This window comes from Engystomops pustulosus, chromosome 2, assembly GCF_040894005.1.
Source record: "Engystomops pustulosus chromosome 2, aEngPut4.maternal, whole genome shotgun sequence".
In the NCBI taxonomy this organism is placed as follows: Eukaryota; Metazoa; Chordata; class Amphibia; order Anura; family Leptodactylidae; genus Engystomops; species Engystomops pustulosus.
The window spans coordinates 61,799,358-61,812,023 of NC_092412.1; the positions used below are offsets into that span (position 1 = coordinate 61,799,358).

The 12,666-nt window shown below is 44.7% G+C and overlaps 1 protein-coding gene across 6 annotated transcripts in view; it reads left to right on the forward strand.

Moving 5' to 3' along the window:
* The window catches only part of R3HDM2 (R3H domain containing 2), a 74,443-nt gene that overhangs the window by 4,972 nt on the left and 56,805 nt on the right, over positions 1-12,666 (forward strand). For 5 of the 6 annotated variants that reach the window (XM_072134906.1, XM_072134900.1, XM_072134904.1 and 2 more), the window contains exon 2: positions 1,452-1,545. The exons of the other annotated variant lie outside the window; for it this stretch is intronic. The gene's annotated coding sequence lies outside the window, so the exon portion shown is untranslated. The remainder of the gene's footprint in view (positions 1-1,451; positions 1,546-12,666) is intronic. 6 annotated transcript variants of the gene reach the window in all.

Here is a 12,666-nt window from a genome sequence, read left to right on the forward strand (position 1 = left end):
ACGTTTTTCCAATCTTCTACTGTCCAATTTTGATGAGCTTGTGCAAGTTGTAGCCTCAGTTTCCTCTTCTTAGCTGAAAGGAGTGTCACCCGGTGTGGTCTTCTGCTGCTGTAGCCCATCTGCCTCAAAGTTCGACGTACTGTGCGTTCAGAGATGCTCTTCTGCCTACCTTGGTTGTAACGGGTGTCGATTTGAGTCACTGTTGTCTTTCTATCAGCTCGAACCAGTCTGCCCATTCTCCTCTGACCTCTGGCATCAACAAGGCATTTCCGCCCACAGAACTGCCGCTCACTGGATGTTTTTTCTTTTTCGGACCATTCTCTGTAAACCCTAGAGATGGTTGTGTGTGAAAATCCCAGTAGATCAGCAGTTTCTGAAATACTCAGACCAGCCCTTCTGGCACCAACAACCATGCCACTTTCAAAGCACTCAAATCACCTTTCTTCCCCATACTGATGCTCGGTTTGAACTGCAGGAGATTGTCTTGACCATGTCTACATGCCTAAACGCACTGAGTTGCCGCCATGTGATTGGCTGATTAGAAATTAAGTGTTAACGAGCAGTTGGACAGGTGTACCTAATAAAGTGGCCGGTGAGTGTATATGGTGACAGCCTGGCAGCTTCCATCACATGGAGGAGCAGGGGACATGCACAGAGCACATACAGGATGTATATGGTGACAGCCTGACAGCTTCCATCACATGGAGGAGCAGGGGACATGCACAGTACATACAGGATGTATATGGTGACAGCCCGGCAGCTTCCATCACATGCAGGAGCAGGGGACATGCACAGTACATACAGGATGTATATGGTGACAGCCCAGCAGCTTCCATCACATGGAGGACCAGGGAACATGTACAGTACATACTGGATGTATATGGTGACAGCCTGGCAGCTTCCATCACATGGAGGAGCAGGGGATATGTACAGTACATACAGGATGTATATGGTGACAGCCTGGCAGCTCCCATCATATCTAGGAGCAGGGAACATGCACAGTACATACAGGCTGGATATGGTGACAGCCTGGCAGCTTCCATCACATGGAGGAGCAGGGAACATGTACAGTACATACAGGATGTATATGGTGACAGCTTGGCAGCTTCCATCATATCTAGGAGCAGGCAATATGTGATAAGTGGTAGAAATCATAAGTAACCCAGTTACATGCAGTCTAAAGTATAACTAAAACATATCATTACTTTATGAATATAATAAGGGTTTGCATATCAGTGCTTACTCATTTCTTTGAGGACCCTTTCATGAGAAATGAATTAATAATAACTTGGATTTGGGGTTATGAAAGTATAATTTTGCTTTCTGCTTTTAAAAATGAGTAAAATCACTAAGAAATTATCTTATTTTTGGCGAATTTGATAATTCTACTTTGTTTTTAAAATTGATATGGCTTGTATATTCCAATAAGATCTTCTCCTCATCCTCTGCAGGCTAAGCATATTATCCACTTTGCTGGGTTGAATGAAGTCGCCTCTACATAGAGTTGCTTGGATTCTCCAGTAAACTTCTTTGGATCTTATTTTTGTAAGTACAGAAAAAAATGTTTGCCACTGTTCTTATTCTCACTGTTGCAGCCTTGGGTTTGCTGTGGATGTCTGTTATATCTTTGTATCTACTCTGCCTTCAGTGTCAGCATGGGAAATATTAGAGATCATATAAGAACATAAATATACTGAAATCTTGGTTAAGCTAAACCTATGGCATGCATGTTGCCCTGGTCATTCTACACTGTGAGTGAAATCTGGAAACAATGTAGGATTTAGAATTATTTAATTTCAAATGTTTATGAAACGATCAGCAACACTATCCCAGAATATGGATCCATCCCTTTTCTAAATAAATCCTGTGAAAATACAGTTCCCCTTGTAATGTGTGGCCAATAAGGTTGTGTTCACACGATGCCACTTTTCATGTATTAAGACCTTAACACTAACATTCAGTGGGGCACATGTATCATTTGTTTTCTTTTGCAACTTTTTTTGTTGTTTAGTTGGATGAAGAGAACTATAGCAGTGCTATTTCTCTTTCTAAATTTGCTGTTGTGATTTGTGATGCATGTCTGTTTTTTTTTTCTTTGTCTCTGATGTGCGGGTAATTTTTTTTTTTTTTTTGCGACTTTTTAGGTGTATGTTTTGCACCTAAATAGTCGCTAATTTGCTCTAGAAAAAGTTGCAAACAAAGAAAACATCTGCCTTGGAAAGATTCATTTAGGAAGACTGCAACAGACACACCCACCAGCTAACTTCTTAAAGGGAACCTGTCAGGAGAAACCAACCTAATAAACCACTACCAGGATGTTGTCAAGTGTCTTTACACCTCTTCCCCATCATGTATATGTCATGTATATGGCATCAACTAGTAAATCAACTTTGAAGTGAGATGCAAATTGGTTGTATAAAGTCAGGGAGGGGGAGTATTTAGCCCTGATGTTAAGCTCTCTACCTCAGCTGCTTTGATTGATATCATGCCACTTACTTCTGGGGAGATGGTTAGTGACTGAATGCAAGACAATCAATTACAACAGAGGGGACGTTCTGAGGTGGCTAGAGCTTGAATTCAGCACTAAACCTCTCGCCTCCTTGACTTTATACAACCTATTTACGTCTCACTTAGTTGATTTTCTGAATGAAACTATTAAGCTGGGCCATGATAGAGACATGAGCTGGAAGGTGTTAATCTGCATGACAATATACTGCTAGTGATTTATTAGGTTAATTTCTGCTGACAGGTTCTCCTTAGGTACTTTGGCATAGTCGTAAAAATGCACCTATAAAGTTTAGCAAAAAGCGCAAAAAGCAGTGGAAAAAAAACTGATCAAACTAAAGATCCATGTCCCCCAGAAAGAAGCAACTCATGTTTTGGTGGTTAACAAGGTAAAACATATGTTGTAGCTTAGCAAATGTAAGCATTTTGTTCTAGGCACAAATGCTTTGCGGTGGAGTCTCTTGAAGTGCTTGCAATGTGTTTCAAAATGTGTGAACACAGCCTTGTTCTTATTACAAATGTTCATGCTTTTGCGGCGAAATGAATTGTAAAATAGGTGTTTTGTACCATCGCGTTGCTTGGTGGTGAACTACTGGTGTTATTTGGTATGTGACAAGACCTAATGTATTCCTTATTAATTCTTTATTTAAAGCGGTTTTTGATTCCATTGAGAAGTAAACTTCTGAAACCTGCATTGTGTTGGTGAGATGGTTTTCAGATCATTGATTCGGAGCTCTCCATATTGTGTTCCTGGGCATTGCTGGATGTTCTGGCCACTATGGATCTGTATGGTGATATAATCGGATAGTCATCGCAGGCTGATTTAATATGATTAGGAGATTATTGTGCTGCGAGGCATCGCTGAGCCCTCTGTCTGCAAATCCTCTTTACAATTATCAGGGGCAAAGAACACTGTCTAAAGTTTTGGTACACCACCACGTTTTTTGTTTCATTTTTAAGGAGTTCTAGATTACAGTGAATCTGTCACATCTAGTACGCTGCCTTATCCGTTGCAGACGCTGCTGCGGTAGATGTCTTGGTATGTAGTATTCAGCTGTCAATCACTGGGGCAGCTGAACTTGGGTTGGGACACATAGAAGACCCGACAGATCTGCTATAAATGGCATCGCCACCAGTAAATTTATACATTTGAGTTATTCTCACTCTGCAAATGTAAAAGGCTTTGATACAGCCATGTTATTTAGGAAGTTGTACACTGCAGCTGTCGCATTTCTTTTGCCCTATGAAAAGGCAGCTTAGTGTGGGGAAAGGTCTGCTACTCTCACGTTAGCCAAAGTGGTAGAAGCAAATTTTGGAGCGACCCAAGAAGATGGGACAGAAGCCTCCTGCTGTGTCTTTCCTGCTTATTTCTGTGCAATGTTATTGATTTTCATTTCAAATGTATACAATGAATGGTGCATTATACATTATGCCTATTATTATTATTGTTCTAGTTTTTTTTGATGGAGTAATCACCCCATGTCCCCTTACAATTCATTCATTACGGCTGTGTATCTGATCACAATAATACATGCCCTGTTTTTACCCTTTGTGGCATGGGTGGTTTGGATGGTTTTTTTCCCTGGCTTTGAGTGTGGCCATACACTTTCAAAACGATTGTCCCTTAAATAGATTAACCCTTTTTATTTCTGATGTGGTTATAAAAGAGAGGTCCAAAACTTAAAACTACTTTGTATATGGTACATGGCTTAGCCACTGATGGCTGTGCTCTTGGTGGCATATGACCCCTGCAGGCAGAGACTGGCAGCCCCTCATTGGCTGTAGTGTTGGATCTGCCCTGGAAAAAACAAGTGACTTTATGTATTTTAGGGAATGTGGGAAAATAAAGATTGGAAAACCCCTTGTAAATCTTTTTCTAATGAATACACTAGACTCATATATTGAATTTTATGTATTTTCCTCAAATACATTTTGGCTAAAGAGAGAGCACGTCTGTTTCTGTACTTTGCTGACAAGCAGCATAGTTCAATGATAATTTTGCTATCAGTTTTCCCCTTTCCTATTAATTGGTTTCCATATCTTCTGTTTTTTGGGGGGGGGGGAAAGGAAAACGTGTCCGAACATATTCCTTAGGGGAATAGTAAATAAATGAGTAGAAAAAAGAACACAGCGCATCAGAGTATTACAAGGAGTAGATGTTGAAGAACATAGTGGAGGTAGCAGATGATGTACGTGGTATCGGTCGACCGAGACTTAGCTGCGTGGTCCTTTTTCCCGGATCAGGTTGAGTTGGGAATAGGAATGTACAGATGTAGGGTGAAAAATCAGGACCAATAACCGCGCTTCTCAGTGTTGGCAAGGGTTTTATTTAGATGCATACAAGGACGACGCGTTTCGGGAGCGTACCGCTCCCTTCTTCAGGTCCGTATAGTTTTTGAATATTTGAATTTTTTTTATACATGTATTTTTCAATTCATGTATAAAAATCATATAATATAAGACACCCAAGATAAAAGTACATGTATAAAAAAAATTCAAATATTCAAAAACTATACGGACCTGAAGAAGGGAGCGGTACGCTCCCGAAACGCGTCATCCTTGTATGCATCTAAATAAAACCCTTGCCAACACTGAGAAGCGCGGTTATTGGTCCTGATTTTTCACCCTACATCTGTGCCTTAGGGGAAGAGAATGACTTGCTGCTCTTTTTATGGGTGACGGAAGAGCTGTTAGTTCTCTAAAAAGTGAATACTTGTATTTCCCATAAAATAAATAAGGATTCTAGAGATTCCTTTGACAACTTTTTGATCGGTTACCGTGTTTTCATCAAGAATATGTTGATAATTCAGTGTGTGACATAGACAAACATGGAGAAAAAAAAAACACTTGTTTTTTTTTTTTTTTTAAGCCAGTGTTTAGAGCAGTTAGAGATTGGCAGACACTTGACCTCCCAGCATACCCACAAATAGTCCACTTGAAGAGGTTGTGGGTACTTGAGTCTGTGTAGGGGATCATTTTGAACTCTGCTGTTTGAGGAGACTCTCCCCAGATATTCAAGTCCAGATACACTCCTGGAATTTATACAAGTCCTGCTGCTACTAGCACACACAAAGATAGTGTTAGGTAGCAGCCCCTAAGATCTCTTTTGTAACATGTCTGCAGATTTTTGTAGTCGAAACTGCAGGTAAATTTCTTTTGCGTTTATATCACGTTTTGTGCCATATATTGTATTTCCTTTACAATGGAATACGTCGCCAAGGGACCCCTCCCTATGAGTGCACACCGGCAGAAGCTGGCTATTGGCTGCTGCCCATGTATGGGATGTTTCTCTGGTGATGTCACTGTCCTTATATGGGCAGAGACCTCACCGGGTCCTCCCTTCCTGCTGAGTGTGTATCCGCTAAGCAGCTGGGGCTCCGGGATGCAATACCCTGCATCCGCTTCCCATAGGCTGCGTATTAGCGTATTATGCGTATTATGTTGCTCAGGCAGGAGGGAGCAGCATGGAAAGACCTAGATGGGCACGTCTTTCCATCCTGCCTTTTTCCAAGGATGCAACGTATCATGGTCAGACAGAGGCATCGGCTATCCCAGTTTGCTCACAGTGTATGTTGCAAGCTTACCCCACGTACAAAAAAATAAGATATGAACCCAGCCTTGAACAAGTTGCACAAGATGTCTTCTAATTAAAGTATTTACCTTGGTATTTTTCATTGGAAATTGGAGACTTGCTCTTTCTTTCAGCTGCTAATTGCTTTGCGTTATTGAGGTATACATTTGCATACGCTACAGATGACTTGGCCATTTAGTGAGTGTCGATCATTAGTGGGGATATATTATTAGCAGCATTTTATTTAATGTCAGGAATGGGCAGCATTAGCCCCTCCTGTGTGTGGATCCGCTGCTTCTACATAGCCTTACTATTTTAATGAAGCCCTTCTCCGGTCCCTTCAGAACAGGTTGGAAGAAATACCTTGGAGGCTTTCCAGTTCTTTGCCTGCAGCCACTATAACAAGCAGGGCACATTGTGAACTTCTCAGAGCAGAGTGATGGCCTGACAAGGTGGCAAGTGTTATACAAGAAGGATAAGCTGCACTGCAATAATATGGAGTCATTAAAACAGAGACCCCCAAGGGCCTTGCACTTACATGATAATGACCTAGCTTATGCTGAGGGGTCTTTATGGTCGTTCTATTGCATATAGCGACTTTCTGGCTTCTATATAGTAATGGTAAGACACCATACAATAGACATGCAGGTGTTTGACAAGGAAATGTACATGGAATTTGTGTCCCACAACATTATATGTATTGGACATTTAATGTGGTAGAAGTACACAATGGCTAAGGATAAGCCCAGCTGATTTACAGTGGAGCTGAATAATCTGTGCATTATACAGTGTGTGCACATAGCCTTAAAAATAAGTAAGAACCTCTCTGGCCTCCTACACATATTCCGCATATCCACAACATAGTACAGTACATAGTTTAGAATCTGCTCAAGGATCTGGGTGTGTAATAGGTAAGCAGTGAACTGATCAGGGCCATTGCACATCTCTGTTCGGCCCCTTTCACACATGCACACACGTAGCTACACCCAGGCCGGTACCTGGGCGTTCCATATATTTAGCTGGAGAAGAGCAGGAGTGCTCCTCTCCCCTCCCCTCCCCTCTCCATAGGTAGCCAAGCCTTGCGGGAAAGGTGGGAGCATGCTCTATCTTCTTCCTGGTGATGTAATGTGTGTGCTCTCTGTACCATGCCGTGCACAATGCACTTCAGTTGCGGCCGTATGATGGCTGTTGTTCATATGGCTAACATGCGGCCAACATATACTGTCAAGTACTCCTATTGTTCCATATGACTGGTTGCAGAGGTCGCACTAACATTTTTCCAGAAGGGTAAAAATACTCCTCTCACCATTTTTGGGGAGTATTTTTACCCGAGGAGGAGTATGAAAATTTCGGTAATACACATAGCACACTCACACAACACACACACTCTCACAACTCACAGCACACACTCCCCACTCACAGCAGAGCACACACTCACACTGCACACAACACACTCACAACACACACTACACTCACCCGGCACTGCTCTTAGGCCCCGTCGATCACAAACGCAGGCAGCTGCGGGCAGGTAGAGATGGAGCAGGACGGGGAGCAGCAGCTTCGTGGCCCACATGCAGTGGCGTAACTAGAAGAGGCTGGGCCCCATGACAAACTTCTGCATGGGGCCCAGCCTCTTCTAGTTACGCCACTGCATGTGGGCCACGAAGCTGCTGCTCCCCGTCCTGCTCCATCTCTACCTGCCCGCAGCTGCCTGCGTTTGTGATCGACGGGGCCTAAGAGCAGTGCCGGGGGTGAGTGTAGTGTGTGCTGTGCAGTGTGAGTGTGTGTTGTGAGTGTAGTGTGTGCAGTGCTGTGACGTGTGCACCGTGACAGCGGGCACACGGGACAGGAGGAGGGGGTGAGCGATGCTTACCCCCTCATACATACAGCATGTACACACATACAGTATATACAGACACGCTCCATACACAAAACAAATACGCATACGTACAGCCAGAGGTCGCATTAACGCCTCACCACGCGTCATAGACGCGTGATGAGGCGCCATTACCCCCCAAAATAATTGCCATGCGTAAAGTTACGCTTGGCAATTATTCCCTGTAGCGCGCAGGCAGAACGGCCCGGCGCGCGCTGCAAAAGAGGTAAATGTCAGTAGCGCGATCGCAGCGCGCGCCGGGCCGTTCAGCGGGACACGTGACTGGGGGCGGGCCGGAGTGAGAGCACCCGCCCCAGGGGAGACATGTGGGCAGTGGCGTACCGTCCACGGTCGCCATTGAGACCGGGCCCATCAGAAGGGGGGGCGGGGCTGTCACCAATGCCGCTCTTTCCCCAGCTCTCCGCTATCCCCCTCCCCCCTCCCCCCTCGTCCGCTGCTTGGCTCCTCCGCTCCCCTCGGCTTCTCTGCTTCCCGGCTCCTGCGCCCGAATGCGACAGACAGCCGACTGTAAGTCCCTCTATGTATGTGCTGTGTTGTGTCTGTATGTGTGCTGTGCTGTGTTGTGTCTGTATGTGTGCTGTGGTGTGTATATGGTGTGTGTGCACCCTGTGAGTGTATGTGCTGTGTGAGAGTATGGGCTGTTTGTGCATGGTATGTGCAGTTGCACTGTGAGTGTACGGTGTGTGTGCACTGTGCGTGTATGAATATGCTGTGTGAGTGTATGGCGGGTGTGTGTGCACTGTGAGTGTATGAATATGCTGTGTGAATGTATGGTGTGTGTGCACTGTGCGTGTATGAATATGCTGTGTGAGTGTATGGTGTGTGTATGAATATGCTGTGCGAGTATGGCGTGTGCGGGTGTGTGTGTGTGCACTGTAAGTGTATGAATATGCTGTGCGAGTATGGCATGTGCGGGTGTGTGTGTGCACTGTGAGTGTATGAATGTGCTGTGTGAGTGTATGGTGTGTGTGCACTGTGCGTGTATGAATATGCTGTGTGAGTGTATGGTGTGTGTGCACTGTGCGTGTATGAATATGCTGTGTGAGTGTATGGTGTGTGTGCACTGTGCGTGTATGAATATGCTGTGTGAGTGTATGGTGTGTGTGCACTGTGCGTGTATGAATATGCTGTGTGAGTGTATGGTGTGTGTATGAATATGCTGTGCGAGTATGGCGTGTGCGGGTGTGTGTGTGCACTGTGAGTGTATGAATATGCTGTGCGAGTATGGCATGTGCGGGTGTGTGTGTGCACTGTGAGTGTATGAATATGCTGTGTGAGTGTATGGTGTGTGCGGGTGTGTGTGCACTGTGAGTGTATGAATATGCTGTGTGAGTGTATGGTGTGTGCGGGTGTGTGTGTATGGTGTGTGTGCACTGTGAGTGTATGAATATGCTGTGTGAGTGTATGGTGTGTGCGGGTGTGTGTGCACTGTGAGTGTATGAATATGCTGTGTGAGTGTATGGTGTGTGTGCACTGTGAGTGTATGAATATGCTGTGTGAGTGTATGGCGTGTGCGGGTGTGTGTGCACTGTGAGTGTATGAATATGCTGTGTGTGTTTATGCTGTACGCAGAGGTCGCACTAACATTTTTCCAGAAGGGTAAAAATACTCCTCTCACCATTTTTGAGGAGTATTTTTACCCGAGGAGGAGTATGAAAATTTCGGTAAAACACAGCACGCACACCACTACACTACACTACACTCACACAGCACGCACGCACACCACTACACTACACTACACTCACACAGCACGCACGCACACCACTACACTACACTACACTCACACAGCACGCACGCACACCACTACACTACACTACACTACACTCACACAGCACGCACGCACACCACTACACTACACTACACTCACACAGCACGCACACCACTACACTACACTACACTCACACAGCACGCACACCACTACACTACACTACACTCACACAGCACGCACACCACTACACTACACTACACTCACACTGCACGCACACTACACTCACACAGCACGCACACCACTACACTACACTACACTCACACAGCACGCACACCACTACACTACACTCACACAGCACGCACACCACTACACTACACTACTCACAAAGCACACACAACACTACACTACACTACACTCACACAGCACGCACACCACTACACTACACTACACTACACTCACACAGCACGCACACCACTACACTACACTACACTCACACAGCACGCACACCACTACACTACACTACACTCACACAGCACGCACACCACTACACTACACTACACTCACACAGCACGCACACCACTACACTACACTACACTCACAAAGCACACACAACACTACACTACACTACACTCACACAGCACGCACACCACTACACTACACTCACAAAGCACACACAACACTACACTACACTACACTACACTACACTCACACAGCACGCACACCACTACACTACTCACACAGCACACACAACACAACACTACACTACACTACACTCACACAGCACACACAACACTACACTACACTCACACAGCACGCACAACACTACACTACACTCACACAGCACACACAACACTACACTACACTCACACAACACACAGCACGCACAACACTACACTACACTCACACAGCACGCACAACACTACACTACACTCACACAGCACGCACAACACTACACTACACTCACACAGCACACACAACACTACACTACACTCACACAGCACACACAACACTACACTACACTACACTCACACAGCACGCACACCACTACACTACACTACACTCACACAGCACGCACACCACTACACTACACTACACTCACACAGCACGCACAACACTACACTACACACAGCACGCACAACACTACAGTACACTACTCACACAACACTACACTCACACAATACACAGCACGCACAACACTACACTACACACAGCACGCACAACACTACAGTACACTACTCACACAACACTACAGTGCACTCAGCACGCACAACACTACAGTACACTACTCACACAACACTACACTCACACAGCACACACAAGACTACACTCACACAGCACACTACACTCACCCGGCCTTGATCTTAAGTCCAGTCGCCCCTCTGTCCACATGTCTCCCCTGTGGCCGGTGCTCTCACTCCGGGTCTCTCCGGCACGCCCCTTAGTCACGTGCCCCGCTGAGCGGCCCGGCGCGCGCTGCGATCGCGCTAGTGACATTTCCCTCTTTTGCAGCGCGCGCCAGGCCGCTCAGCCTGTGCGCTACAGGGAATAATTGCCATGCGTTCTTTTACGCATGGCAATTATTTTGGGGGGTAATGGCGCCTCATCACGCGTCTATGACGCGTGGTGAGGCGTTAATGCGACCTCTGACTGGTTGTACTCTGTAATGTAATATTATATTTGTATATGTCCCCTATGATTTGATGGCGCTATACAGGCAGTCCCCGGGTTACGTACAAGATAGGTTCTGTAGGTTTGTTCTTAAGTTGAATTTGTATGTAAGTCGGAATTGTATATTTTATCATTGTAGCTCCAGACAAATTTTTTTTTTTGCCCAAGTGACAATTGGAGTTAAAATTTTTTTGATGTAATTGGACCAAGGATTATCAATAAAGCTTCATTACAGACACCTTACAGCTGGACATTGCAGTCTGGGACTATAGTAAAGCCTCCAGAGAGCTTCACCAGAGGTCACAGTGGGCAGAGGGGTCCGTCTGTAACTATGAGTCGTCTGTAAGTCGGGTGTCCTTAAGTAGGGGACCGCCTGTATAAATAAAGATTATTATTATTATTATTATTTATGAAGTGAAAGGGACCTTGTACTGCGTTCACACACTGAGTTTGAATAGCATTAAAAAACGCAGCACTGAGATGCCTGTTCTGATTGCAGAAACAATAGATGCAATAGGAAACCTGAAACCTGTATTTTGTATTGTTTACCAGCAAAACACATGTTGCTTTTTCCAAGTTTAGGTCTAAATCCTTTTGTGTGACCTGGAGAAGCTCCTCCTCGCTGTGCTTGAATACAATTCTACATGTAATTCAAACAGTGTCTGAACACAGCCCTAGGTCTGTTTTATACAGCTTTAGTTTCCATAAGCCATCCTTTCTTTCTGACATTAGTCCCAGAATAGCCGTCACACTGACTTCATGCTTCACCCACTTAATAAAGTGCATACACTGGACTCTTTACTACATTTTAGTCTCTCTTGCTGTATTTAGACCAGAAATCTGCACATATAAAGACTCCCTTATTCCTCTCCCAATGTTCTTATGCATTGGAGAGATTATATAGACAGCTCATAGATCTGGTTGATCAGGAGGAATTGTCAGATGGTTGTATTTTGTGCCCTATGCCTCTATATGGTCTATGACTGTATATTATAATAATACGGCACTTGTGGTCACATTAACATGGCCATATACTTGCTAATAAACTACTGCAATGGGGGGCTTACAATAATCTGACATGTTGGACTACTCTAGTATATGGTGGCTCTTGATAGAAACTTTAATAAGAACCATTGAAGTGGTTTGTGCAGTCTATCATTGGCTTCAATGACTTGGAACAGGCGTTCAGATAGGATTCATAGAATATACAGTGCGGGCCCTGCTCCCTCCTCACTTACCAGACTTGGATCAGGCTGACTCTCTTTGCTCTAAATCATATTAAGAAGTGCTAAAAAAAATGTTACATTTCATAAATGT